This window comes from Brachyhypopomus gauderio, chromosome 6 (assembly GCF_052324685.1).
Source record: "Brachyhypopomus gauderio isolate BG-103 chromosome 6, BGAUD_0.2, whole genome shotgun sequence".
NCBI lineage: Eukaryota > Metazoa > Chordata > Actinopteri > Gymnotiformes > Hypopomidae > Brachyhypopomus > Brachyhypopomus gauderio.
Genome location: NC_135216.1, coordinates 25,267,252 through 25,278,356, shown reverse-complemented (window position 1 = coordinate 25,278,356; position 11,105 = coordinate 25,267,252).

Here is an 11,105-nt window from a genome sequence, read left to right as displayed (position 1 = left end):
GCCAGGTGATTTGCCCATCCAGGTAATTCAGCACTAAGCATCCTCTGGTCTCTGGTCCCCGGGGACTTTGCCAGTCTCAGTGTGCCGATTTCTCTCCTGCTCTGTTTAAATGGGTTTGATCATCATGGCGACCTTTTTCAGTGAGTAAGATCCTCCATGAAACTCCGCCCAGTAGATCCCATCCTGGTAGCGGCTTCGGTAATGGCCCCCTCTGTACCACACCCCGTTCAGGTTGGAGTGGGCGCACATGTGGTACCACCAGCCTCCCTTCTGTTAGTGGGCGCAGTTTCCTATTGGTGGAGAGAACACAGTCAAGGCACTGCGAGCACTGGAGTCAAAACTGGGATGGGACAGGGGCGGGGCTATGGGAGGTGCAAGGGGAGAGGAGGCGGGGCCTACCCGAGTAGGCGTCCTTGTCACGGTCGAGAGTGGTGAAGGCTTTGTCGCTGTGCCAGGAGAGGGAGTCGCCCGCATTGCCCTGTTAGCCGCCCAGACACAAGCGGTACCAGTTGCTCTCTGGCTCCAGGCGGAAGCTGTCGTACTCGGCGAACACCTGCCGGCCCTGCCAGTCCTCGAGGACCACCTGGAGCTTGTAGGTGGCTTGTGACGTCAGCCAGTACAGGTGCTCCAGACCTAGCCAGTACTCACCATCCAAGTTCCCAACACCTTGCTGTGGAGAAGCAGTAGTGGACAATTAGTGTTTTCATAATGTTTCCCTTAATATACTGTAGATTAAGCTTCACACTATTTATTGTTTAAGGTGCTTTCTAATCACTCCTACAAAAACAACCTTTTACAGCCATATGCAGAACTGAAAGATAAACAAATAATTGTACTACAGCTGTATTATACTGTTGGTTCATGATTACAAGTGTAAATTCGCCACAGATCAAGGCTTGGTAGATGATTACCTGAACCATCGATTGCATTTTCTTAACAATAAGACGACATGGTTAGCTAAAGTGCCACAGATAAAAACCTTTACCACCCAAAGCCAACGAAACGGTGAATGTTTGTGTATAGAGCCTGCTAGCTACACACGTGGACAAAATTGTTGGTACCCCAACAAATTCATGCACATGTATGGAACTTTGAAGGTCCATTTTCAGTATTTTCCAGCATCTTCAGCTTAATTTACATATTTATACAAATACACATATACTCGAAATTATTCCAAATAATTCACTTTTTATCTCATTAAAGAGATGGTACCGTGTTTGGTAACAGCAGCAGCCCTACCTAGAGACAGTGTCGCGTTTGCTGGAGTGAAAGTAAATTCCTATCTCTGCCTCCCTAAAGAGGGTGAAATATTGGCCTTCAAAAATTCACCTTCGAACTTGAAGAAACACATCAATGTAAGTTATAAATATAACGCACAGAAGACACACCAGCTTTAGCTGTCAGTAAGCACTAGTTAGGTTAGATATCTTAGCTAACTAACTTAATTATGTTCATGACGTGCTGCAGTAATCACTTAACATTAGCTGGCAATCATAAAGGCGATGTCACGCTGAGTTGTGTTTTTAGCAACAGTAAGCCGTGTCTCTTTTCATGCTGACTAATCATGTGCCCATTTTTATAGTGTAGTGTTTTTATAGGGTAAGGGCATTTATTGAGGGTAAACGCAGGGCAGTAGGCTCACCCTTAGAATTAGATGGACAGATTTTACATCCAAAATACACCTCGTTTTCTCAGCTAAATTAAGGCAAACTTGTACTTCTGCGTCAAACCTACGACGTAGCGGGACATAGGTTATCTATTTTTTGTGTACGAAGTGTTAAGCCCAGTTTTTTAAGTTGCTACTTGTTTGTACATACAGAACACTTGTATTTTTGGTCTTTGACATCTATGATTTGTAAGTCATATATAAAAACAATTGGTAATCAAAGACGGCTTTCTTTAATTAATCCCGGATGCATTCCCGACCCGAATTTTAACCTGAACCTGAATTTCGACCCGAACCTGAATTTCGACCTGAACCTGAATTTTAACTTGAATTTTTGCATACCTGAATGAATTTTACAGACTGTTTTTTCAAGTAATAATGATTTCAGTTTCAGGTTCTGGTGATACTAAAAAAGCTCCATACATTCCTCCCCCCAACAATTTACACTGAACGATTCGGTGAACGAATCTTTTGAACGAATCTTTTTAGTGAACTGATTCTAATGATTCGGTTCATCTAAAAGAACTGTTTTGCCCATCGCTAACGCACATGGACTATTCCAAACACACCTTCACAACCGCATCTAAGGCACGTGATAGATAGGTAGCCCCAGAAACAGCCCACGTAAGGCCCATGTGACCACAAAGTTAAGCTCATGTAACCACAAAGTAGAGGCCATGTCACCACAATGTAGAGCCCATGTGACTAAAACGTAACCCCTACGTCAACAAGGGGTGGGTATATTGGCGGCCACCAATAGTATGTAAGTCCTAAACATCTAAACGTCTTAAGACGTCCAAATTTGACGTGTTAACACGGACGTCATTCTAGGCGTATTGACCCAAACGGCGTTCCATAGATCTGCAATAGAGGTGTGCGGAGTCACGCGCTATGGTCATCCGTCCAGCGTGTCGCGTGCCAGTGATTATGCCTCGGCGTGCCAACGGTGGCACGCGTGCTATAGGTTGCCGACCCCTGTTCTATATGGAGGTAAATCTGTAGCAAAACTTGAGAGCGTAAAGGACCTGATTTGAGAACTTGTAAAACAAAATCTGTATGTGTATTTTTTATTTGAGAACCTGTAAACTAAAAGTTGTACTTATAGTTTTAATTTGAGAACTTGTAGAATAAGATAATAAAAATCTGAGCGTGAATGTTAAAAAATTACACAGCACAACTTCAAATCTGCTCTGCTCGACTTTTGCAACACATATCTCGGTGTACATGTTGCAAAACAGATTTGTGATGGATGCTGAACAATTACGGATAATTCCATCTATGATGGCACAAACTAGCTAGTGACAAGTATTATTCTAATAATTATCATTACTTTTCTAAGCAAAGAAACATCATAATGACATTAGATTCAAATTTTCATCAAGTGCCTTTATCGATCATATTCTAGTATTGCTGTCTAATACCATTTGCCATGCTTGTGTAACCCTATAATTTGAATGACACTATTATTCCAGGTCTCTTTTCCGAGGGGTGGGAAGAAATATAGTCGGGGTAAAAGTAAAGTAGAATTCTCTTTATTTCCAGCTGAACAGCTCAGGACAGGATAACTGGTAGTAGCAACTACACACACTTCTTCTTCCTCTCTCTCGTGCGAGCACCACTTCCAGCTCCCAAGGTTTCCCTTAATAACATATTTTCCGCTACTTTTCCCCCCACGCTTTGAACCATGCAGCTTATACTGAGGTGCGGCTTTTCTGTAGATTTTTCTTCACCCTTCAGGGGCGGAACAGAAAGTTAATCAGGTGGTAGGACAAAGTTGTAAATCAAAGAAGAAAGTGCTCATTTTCATTTAGCACATGCAAGCAGCAGGCACGACAGAGATATTTTTTCAAACCAACATGTGTTGTGCCGAATTCCGACTCCCCTCATTTGCACACGCATAAAGATGCTACAGATGATATTCGGGAGTTACAGTGACTATAACTTAGTTCATTGAGCACTCTAGTTTTGTCCTAACTAGATATTTAGACATAATACTGCTGTAATACTGCGAAGTCATGTGGTCAGAGGTAAACTTCGGTATAGTCAGTGTGTATTTTATTTAAAATAATTAACACCCTTGAGCCAGTGTGTCTTTGGACGTAGATAATGCCGTGCAGTTTGCTGTGATGGATAATTAAAGTCCAGCTCTAATTTATGCATAGAAACATAAATGGACAATATTGTAGCGTCGGTCCAATGGGGGACGGCGCTATGTACCCATGAACCCCTGCGATATATATACATATATATATATATATATATATATATATATATATATATATATATCCGGTATTACTCTAGTCTCTACGTGATGTTGTGGTTACGTTGTGTTATGATGGATGTGTGTGTAATTATGTGGGTTATGTAGTTTAGGTCTCCCCTTATCAGTGTGTGTATGTGTACACCAGTGGCGGATGCTGGTCTTTCAAGGAGGGGAAGCTAAATTTCGGCTTGAGTGATAGAAGTCAGTCTCCAAACACAAGCAGCTACAACAAAAACCACCAGAAATAGAAGCTCCATTTGTCGCTAGTCGTTTTTAACGAAGAAAATGCCGCTAAGAGGATTAGGAAAATCTCCGGTTCAACTCAGAACAGAATGAAAATAATTTTTTTTTTAATTAAACGCTCCCGCGGAGGTTTACGCCAAAAGATCGCTGATTCGCTCATTTCGCTGTAAATCAAAAAGGGATTCAGCCTCAGACAGATCATCCAATCATCATGCAGAAGCTGAGCGTCCGGGCCAGCCGAGGCCAGCCCACTGCCCCATAGACCCCTAGAGACGCTGAGCGTCCGATGGGCGGGACAAAGCCCAGCATTTATCCAATGGCTCGTCTCGTTTCGCTGCACTCTTTGCTTCGCTATTGAACTCTGTAGACTATTGACCGTATATATAATGCACGTCACCGTTGACTCCCATTGTGAGTTTTTGAAGCCACCAAGATGGCCGCACGGACACCGCCATCTTGAAAATTGGAGCCAGAGCATGCGCATTAGAACCGGTAGGCAGGACAGTTTCTCCGCCAGAGACCGTATCTCCACCCCGACATTCGTTAGGATACGCGCACCAGTATAGACACTTTTGACGTTTTATAAAATAAACAAAGGTGAAAGGTTTTAATATTGCTGTCGAGAGTTTTGCGTTCACGTTTGAGCGTCTGGTATAAGATGTCAACCAACGCAGCTATTAACTGTCAATCACCTTATCGCCACACCCCTTTAAGTAACACTTAATAACTTCTATAAAATCTGTTTATCGTAGAGAAAAACACTGGGAGAGATACTAACGCAATGGTGTCTTATAGAATTGACAAAATATAATTGCTCACAAAACTTATTTTACGTGTAATAAAAATTAAAAGTTTCTCGTCCGGACCGTTCACTAACATGGGAATGGGCGGGGTTAAAAGTTGTACTGCAGCCAGCCACTAGAGGGCAGCTGACTAACGGAGGCTTCACTTTTCACTCGCGTCGTTCAGTCCACTTAGGGGGGTGTAAATAGACACAATGATATCGAAATTATATTATATTATATCGCGATCGATCGCCGAGTATAAACGCCTCCGCTTAGCAGAGCGCTGAGGAGCGATTTCGATTGGAGGATCGTGCTCTCTGTCTGAGATTTTTTGCTGATGCTGGTCCAGCGTGTCGCGTGCCACTGATTATGCCTCCGCGTGCCAACGGTGGCACGCGTGCCATAGGTTGCCGACCCCTGCTGTAGACGCTCAGCGTCCACACCGTTTAAAGCTGCGGGACTGAGTGAGAGGAAAGCCGCGTTGTTACCAGCGATAAGAAGCTGATTCTGAACAACACAACAGTATATGTTTGATCACTTATTTTTGACATTTTAGGGGAAGCTGAGCTTCCCTTGCAGTCTTGGAGCAATCGCCACTGGTGTACATTTATGAGTATCCCCCGCAGTGTCTGTGTAGTATTGTTGTGTTAATGTCTTTCCCCCGTGTTTGTGTATTATTTGAGTCTGTTCTACGTGATCACAGCTTCATACGTGATTATGATGTTGAGGCAATTCATTAAAAACATCCCTGTTGCATTGACAACTTATCTGCCAGTTCTCTCTTTTTTCAACAACACAATGTAATCTGTATGGTCTGTATGCGAGCATAAACAGGGAAGTCGGAGTTCGGCACAACACCAGCTGCAAGTGATGCACTCTCGAATAAAACGGTTTTCGTGCAACTTTATTCTACAAAAAAAAAAAAAAAAAACACCGCGGTGAAGTTAGTTTCAAGTTGGATATTGGATATTCAAGCTCCACGGAGATTGCGGCATCTACCTCACGGTTGATCCAAATCAGGCACTATGAACTCGGCCAGCCGCTCTCTGTCGCTCCCTCCTCTCACGCGCGGAGGTTCACTTAAGGACCACACAGTGAACAGGGAAAACGCAGCGTATTCAATTTTCAGCCAACTCATCGCTCCGTTCTTTTACACGCCGCACGAGCATGGCTTCACATCAACCTGTTTATCATTCTTTAGAGATATTCCAATATTTTCAAGTAATCAATGAATGTTTTTAACAAATGTATAATGTAGCCGGCAGTCCCCCTCCTGGCCGCTAGGGTGCGCTTTGCCCAGCCAGTAGTAAATGGCTAACCGGAATGTAGAGCCTCAGTCTTGTGTTGTACTGTGTGAAGGTGCCAGAGAGAAGTGATGCTGTATTATTGCTGTATGAAGAGAGAGATCGTCGGGTAATAAAACCGCTGCGACTGCACGGCGATTGAAAAGAATACTTCTGGTGTCCAGTCTCCCTTCTTTTCCCCTACGACAACCAAAAAAAATACACAATGCAGAGCCAGCGGGAAACTCAAGGCGGACTGAGTGCGTGGTGGTTAAGCGCAGGACACAACGGGTTACATCTTTTTTTGTGACAACCACAATAGGAGATGCGTACGGGCTCTTACTTGGACTTATTACACCTGCTTCTTCCATTTCTGTGATGGCCTCCCTCACTGCCACTGCACTAGATGGATGGGGAGCGGCAGCAATTTTTGACTCCAATGCCGCCATTCTGGTAATATGCTCCTCCTGTGTCAGGGCCAGTTTTTTTACCAAAGCCGTCAACTCAGCTAGATCAGCATCCCGCTTTCTCACATACTCTGGTTTATGATTTTGCTCACTTACTGCGTTTGCTACATGGACTTGGTTAATCGGCCTTTTCACTCTCGGCTGAGAGAGGGATTTTCTTGATTCCCTGGCTAGGAGGCGCAGTTCAGACTGGAGTTCCCGAAAACTCATGAGTCTGGGTTTTGTATAGTTATGCATATATAGCTTACTTTAGCTATCACGGAGAGACAACCAGTACACCGCTTCAAGCACATTTCCATTTATTAACCAGTATCCCCCCCAGCCCCTACACACAGCATTCTGGGTAACGTAGTTCTCACCAGTACACCTCCTCCTTTTAGATGAGCAATACTCCATACAAATAGCATTCTGTAGCATGTACTTTTTTAAATGTTTCTCCAACATCTTCACATATTTTCTTTAACCATGAACACCTTTTACTTGAACACATTTCAGAACTACATTGCTTTGTTTCCACAATTTTCTTTAACCTTTTTAAACAGTCCATTATCTTGCCATGACACTCTCGCCACCTTCATCTTTTTTTTTTTTTTCCAAAAAAAAAATAAAACAGTTCATTTGTCCAGTCTAACAGGAGGTCTAGACAATCTTCCAGATCTTGTGACAAATCCAGTTGGACGTAGATGGCGTCTGTTTCGCCTCAACATCCCTCGAGAAGTGTCAACCAAGTAAGATCTCGGAGTATGAGCTGGTCCAATGACAGAACCTTGGACCTGCTCTGTAGCAAGCCAAACCTTTTGCCCCATGTGAAGCTTGGGAAGTGGACGAGAGCCGTGGCGTCGGTTGTAGTTACTTGCCTGTCGCTCTCGCACTGCTTCATCCTTCTTGCGGAACTCTTGTAGATTAGGCCACGCTGGGGACAAATTTCTAGGAGGTTGGGGTAATGTTGTGCGCAAGCGTCTCCCCATAAGTAGTTGGGAGGGAGAGAAGCCATGCTCTAAAGGCGTTGCTCTGTACACTAGCAGTGCTTTGCTGTAGTCTCTCTCCTTTTTCCACAGTCCTTTGATGGTGCGCACTGCCCGTTCTGCTTCCCCGTTAGCTTGAGGATAACGTGGGCTACTGGTGGTGTGTATGAATTTGAACTCACGTGCAAAATGTCTAAAGGTGTCTGACACAAACTGCGGTCCGTTGTCAGAAACAACCTCGTCAGGGATGCCATGGCGTGCAAACGCGTCCTTGATCGCTCGCACTGTGACCTCTGAGGATGTGGTCTTGAGCTCTGCCACTTCGATGTATCTGGAGAAATAATCCACAATGAGCACATAGTGCTTCTTTTCATGCTCAAAGAGGTCCATACCTACTTTACACCAAGGGCGAGCTGGGACTGAGCTAGGTAACAGTGGCTCACACCGCTGCACTCTGTGTTGCATGCATATGTCACAGTTTTCCACCATCAGCCTGATTTCAGATGACAGACCTGGCCACCAAACAGAATGATGAGCTCTGGCTCAGCATTTAGAAATGCCCTGGTGTCCCTCATGAATCCTTTCAAGGATGTCTTTCTGTAGTTGAACTGGAATCACTAATCTGTCACTCTTTAGGAGAAGGTTATCCACCACGGTCAGTACGGCTCTGACTTGCCAAAAGTGTCTTAAGTCTTTGCCTACTGCGTGTTTCTCTGGCCAGCCAGCTAAGCAGTAGTGTTTGACTTTCTGACATGTGTTGTCAGCTGCTTGGGCCTCTCGTATCTGTTTCAGACGAGTCTCAGACACAGGCAGTGATGCCACTATGGTGTCCACAAAAACCCTAACATCTTTTTCCAACTGCTGATCAGCTTGTGTCCACACGTCATTGAGCGGTGCACGTGACAGTGTGTCTGCAGTTATAAGGTTTTTTCCTGGGACATGCTGTATGTCATAAGAGAATCTCAAGAGGCGAAGGCGGAATCTGAGAATTCTAGGTGGTAACTCATCTAGGCCTCTGGTACCCAGAAGGGGTACGAGTGGTTTATGGTCAGTGAGTAATGTGAAGTGGAGGCCTTGGAGATATGAGACTAACCTTTCACATGCCCATGTTACCGCCAGTGCTTCTTTTTCAATTTGCGCATAGCGCTTCTCTGTGTCACTCAGCCCTCTTGAAATGTATGTGACAGGTTTCCACGTGTCATCACTTTGTCTTTGTGTAAGTACAGCACCGACACGGTATGAAGATGCATCTGCTGCAACCCTGGTCTCTCTCTCTGGTGAGTACTGGGCCAATACTTTTGGTGAACTCAGCTCTTCTTTGAGTTTGCCGAAAGCTGTTCTTTGTGGATCTCCCCAGCACCATTCATTTCTTTCTCTTAGTAGCTCCTTCAGTGGAGTTGTAAATGAAGCAAGCTGTGGGAGGAATTTTGCGAGGTAATTTGCCATTCCCATAACTCTGCGCACGTCAGCCACACAGGTTGGCTCAGGCATTTGAAGGATTGCTCTCACCTTGTTTGGGTCTGCCTCTAAACCCTTCGCTGTGATTTTGTGTCCCACAAAAAGCATTTCACTCTTGCCAAACTCACACTTTTCATTCAGAGTGAGGCCTTCAGATTTGAAGTTTCTGCAACACCTTGTGCAAACGCTGTTCATGCTCGATCGTGTCTTGGCCAAAAACAAGAATGTCATCGGCATGGCAGATCACTCCATCAAAGTTCTCTAGTAGCTGTGACATTCTGCGTTGAAAGTGTTCTGGGGCAGATACTATCCCAAAAGGGAGTCGATTGAAAAAATATCTCCCAAACGGTGTAATGAATGTAGTGAGAGGCTTTGATTCATTCGTGAGGGGAATCTGCCAAAATCCTGACCTAGCATCCAATTTCGTGAACACTTTGGCATTGGACAGCATCGCTAGGGACTGGTCTACAGCTGGTAGAATGTGGCGTTCTCTCTTGACCCACTTATTCAAGTTAGTGAGATCTACACATATGCGGATTTTCCCATTTGGCTTGGGGACCACTACCATACCTGCACACCATGCTGTAGGGTGGCTCACCTTGGAAATGACCCCCATACGCTCCATCCGGTCTAGCTCCTCCTTCACCTTCTCTCTCAGTGGCAGTGGAACTCTGCGGGGTGTTGAAAGCGTATATGGTGACGCATTTTGTTCCAGGTCAATGTGATATGGCTCTTGCAGTAGCCCAAGCCCTCTAAACACAGAGGGGTATGCCGCAACAAAGTTTGGAGTGTTTTGTTGTGTAACCGCATCTATGCGGTGGACAAGGCTCAATGCTTCAAGTGCTGGGAGCCCCAATAGTGCTTTTGTCAGTCCAGCAACAACATAAACGTCCTGTGTGCAGCTCCACCCCTTCGTCTTAAGGACTCCTTGAAAACACCCTTTTACATCTAGGATGTTATGGCCTGGCCCATAAAGCACCTTCTTTGCTTTTTTGAGGTGTCCAAGTTTGTTTTTGATGAAAACACTCTCTGGGACCGCTGACACTGCTGCTCCTGTGTCTAATTTGAACTGGAGGATTGTTCCATTTATGGAAATTGTTTCTGTCCACTCTAGAACAGTAGATGAGGACAATTCTCCGAGAAAACCGAAGTCCTCTGAGCAGGATTCACATTCACCATGAGACACAGAGTCTATTTTCGATGTACGACATGCAGCGGCAAAGTGTCCTTTTTTGTGACATTTATGGCATTCAGCCTCTCTAGCAGGACAATCTTTCCATGCGTGCTTTTTTCCAGCACCACATCTGCCACAGTCTCTTTGGTACTGATGCTGTTTACCTTTATGGATGCCTTTTCTGTCTTGTTTTTCATACTTTGCGTTTTGAAAAATCTTTTTGTTTCCCGCTTTTCCTCTTATAGCATCTACATTAATGCCTTTGGCTGCTTCTGAATTTTTATAGCCATGCAGTACCACTTGCTGTTTTTTCACGGTTTCATTTTGGCGGACTTTTTGTATCGCTTTGCTCAAAGTTAAGTCAGGATCTAGCTGCAGAAGTTCGGACAATCTGTGGTCTCGAATTCCCACTACAAGCCTATCCCTGATTAGCTCTTCTTTCAGCGTGCCAAAATTACACTGCTCTGCGAGCTTATGTACTGCTGTGATAAATGCCTCTGCACTTTCCCCCTCTTCTTGGCATCTGCGATTGAACTGGGCTCTTTCAAATATAACACTATGTTTCCCTACACAGTGTTGCTGAAATGCTTGTACAACTGTGTCGTATTTCTTCTTGTCTGACTCACTGAGGGGCAGTACTGCTAGGATATCGTCTGCTTCATCTCCCATAGCGTAGAGTAAAGAGTTTACCTGATATTCCTCTGGTTTTGTGCTCAGTCCTGATGCTAGACGAAAGCGTTCAAACCGCCTAATCCACCTGGGCCACTCGGCTGAGTTGGAAAAGTCGAAGGGCTCCGGGTG